We start from the raw sequence: 3,290 nt of genomic DNA on the forward strand, positions 1-3,290 counted from the left end.
TTTTATTAAATTCTTTTAACTCCCTAAAAGGGGTAGAGGGTCCCCTACTGTAGGCCAAACTGTTGAAATCTCTAGTGATTTTGCAAGCTGGGGGAACACGACCCTCTGAGCAGGGCTCTCTTTGTGGATGTTGCTAAAGAAACAGCTATAGTGGGGAGGGGGCAGTGCGCAGGGGGGAAGGCAGGCATGAAGCAGCTGAGCATGACACATTATGTTTCAGCTCTAACCCCACTAACTCCTGGAGAAGGTCATTGGTTTATGGGTTGTAGCAGCCTGTGAAGAGGAAAAAAAAAATGAAAGCCACATGTTTTGTACTGAAAAAGTGCTTCATATGAAGTTTTAAATTTATAAAACCCCAAAAATAAAATGGAATCAATTATACATAATTCAAAAATGTATTTTTCCCTTTTTTTACCTTGAGAGTGATAATGCTCTGTGAAGGGGGGTATTTTTCAGCTGCAGGTTTTCTAGCCCGCTCCCGAAGCCAGTGGACTAGCCCACCAAGACTCACTTCACCAAGGGCAGATACCCAAAAAAGTGCTGGTCAGCAAACTCTCCAACTCAACAACCATACATACAGCACAAGACTGTGAGACCATACCTATTTAGATGAAAATTGAAGTGAAAATTAACTTAAAATCCAAGAGTCCTCTGCTTTTGAACCTGTAACTGATTTTATGATATCTATTTCATTGTATCTATACTATCTATCTGTTCTTCCTGTACTTTAAAATGAAGTAATAATGAAATTATCAAGAAAATGACTACCATTAATGCAATATCACAACAACAGTAAAAAAAAAAAATAGCAACCTGATGCTGTCTTGCCTACAGAAAACAGCCATAAATGTACACCTTTTTTAGGGCCACAAAAGCAGCCTCAGCTTTGGCTGGACCCCCAAAGACCCTGAAACTTTGATCACTAATGTACTAAAGTGCCCTAAAAAAAAAAAAAAAAAAACAAAAACAAAGAATACCAAAATCAGCAAGGGATATTAGATCATTTTTTGATGTAAAAAAAATACAAATTTCAATCCTTTCAGGGATATTCATGAAATATCCTTTACATTTTAGACTTCAAAAAATTTCCTCTTGTGAAACCCTAAATTTTGTTTTTTTTGTGTATTGAGAGGAGCATCAGAGGAATTTCGGGTGAGTTTCAAGATTGGAAGAAGATGTGGGGGGGTACATCTGCTCGACTTCCCCAAAGGACGTAGAGCCTCACAACTACGGCATCCACACACGGAAATTTATAGATTATTATTTTAATGTTTTTTATTTTTTTTTGGCATATCATGTTCAACCAAAACAGAACAGACACTGAAAATAAGATTTAAATCGTAGATGGTAAAAAATCTTTGAATAATTTTGACCACGTAAATGCCCCAATGCATTTTTTACAATTGAAAACAACTATATGATCTTTACCTGAGAGATGAGTCAGCCATATGTCTGTGATTTTTTGCTAAGCCCCCATAATAGTTGGGCTTTTTTTTTGCCCACAGCACGTGCAAACCCGAAAAGTGTGGATTAGTTTCTGTTTTTGTATATTTCAAAGGGTTTGGGGGGAAAAGTTTAAAATACAAAGGGAAAAAGTGCATTTTGTGCACTGCTGTCAAATTTGCTTGGGCCTTTCTGTTCAATTTTGCCCATTTAAATTCAGTATCACAAATTTCGGGATATGTTTTAGGTACCTTAAGCATACTAAAACAGTACCACAAGGGCAAATGTCTATTAATAAGGAAATTTTACTTTTCTGTGTAAAAATAAAATAATTTTAAAAAAAATAATAATAAAATAATAAAAAAAAAAAAAAAAAAACATGGGAAAAATTTTTCAATGATTTTCTGCAACATTTGTAGTTTATTCGACAGAAATTTTGCGAGGGGCCCATTATATAAAAAAAAAAGAGCAAAAAAAAAAAAAAATTTTTGGAACCCTAGGAAAACAGAGGTATTTTTAAGATTGTAAGGTGGGGAAGAAAGTTTTGGTATTCCCTAAACAATTACATATTTTTTCCTAATGAGAAAGGCTCTCTCAACATGATAATCTTAAGACTGCAACTGTTTATTTTTGTTTTATTGATAATAACAATATTTTCAAACTCACCAAGCATGTTCGAAGACCAGCGGGAATAAATTCTTCGGAATTAGCTACATTATTATCGTCAGGTTGCACAGCACCACCACACTTTGAAGGGGGACTAAGGGCTGCACAATGTGCCTCCTCACATACCACTCTTGTGTTCTGCTCTTCATGCCTATGAGAGATGTTCCAATTCTTATATTACAAAGCAGTGTTTACTCTATTACCCTGTGTTACATACATACAGATATTGGTATGAAGTTTATGCAGATGCTAATAACTTTATAGTGATACCAAATTCATACTTACATGTATATAGCAATGTTTGTAAAGAGCTGTATGGCTCTGCAAGCACCTGGATATTCCCATCATAAACCATTCTCTGCACAAATCCACAAGTGAACAGCTGTAAAAATTATAAAATTGTTTGAAGTATGTGAAAAAGTCAAAATGCAATATACAATAAACAATCATAATCAAGCTTATGTAAATATATATATGGTCTCATCTTTACCTGGAGTCAAAGTTATACGTGGTAATGCAGGAGCAGCAGTTAAAGATGCCAAAACAGAGAGAGCTGTTGTTGTCATGGCAGCATTATGCTGTGATATCTAGTGAACTCAACCAGTAAAATTTTAACATTTTCTGCTGACCATGGGATGAGGTGCTGCTTCTGCTAGATAACCCAGTTCTCCCAACACTGCTTGGCGTACTCCAAGGCGAGTTTCCTTCTCAAGATATCCCATCAACAGATCCACCTTCATTTGATTAGAATTTCCACAATCAGCATAAAAAAAAAATATTCTTATGTAATAGTTAGGCTTTTCATAAAACCCCAAAATTGAATTGTAAGCCTGGCTAACAAATATAAGATAAGAAAAAAAAAAAAAGAAGAAAAAAAAAAAAAGAAAGAAAGAAAGAAAAAAAAAAACATTTATATTTTTATATTTCCATGAACACAATGTGAACCTGTTTTTTTTTTTTTTTTTTAATAAAATGCACGAGAAAAAATATACACTGCATATCAATATCAAATAATTAAATCAAATTTAAAAATAATTCTAATACTTTTCCTGCTAAAGACAACAGAGAATGGGGAAATTCATACCCGCTGGGGAATGTCTACAAGATATGGGCTGCAGTTGGGTAAGAGTGTGAAAGTTTTTATCACTACACGCTGTGTTGGGTATTCTTTTGAGCTCCCA

At 34.6% G+C, this 3,290-nt stretch overlaps 1 pseudogene; it reads right to left on the reverse strand.

The window, feature by feature from the left end:
• Positions 1–256: 256 nt before the first annotated feature.
• LOC119569864 lies at positions 257–3,286 on the reverse strand (annotated as a pseudogene).
• Positions 3,287–3,290: the final 4 nt, after the last annotated feature.

The sequence above is a fragment of the Penaeus monodon genome, unplaced genomic scaffold (genome assembly GCF_015228065.2).
Source record: "Penaeus monodon isolate SGIC_2016 unplaced genomic scaffold, NSTDA_Pmon_1 PmonScaffold_19287, whole genome shotgun sequence".
Classification (NCBI taxonomy): Eukaryota; Metazoa; Arthropoda; class Malacostraca; order Decapoda; family Penaeidae; genus Penaeus; species Penaeus monodon.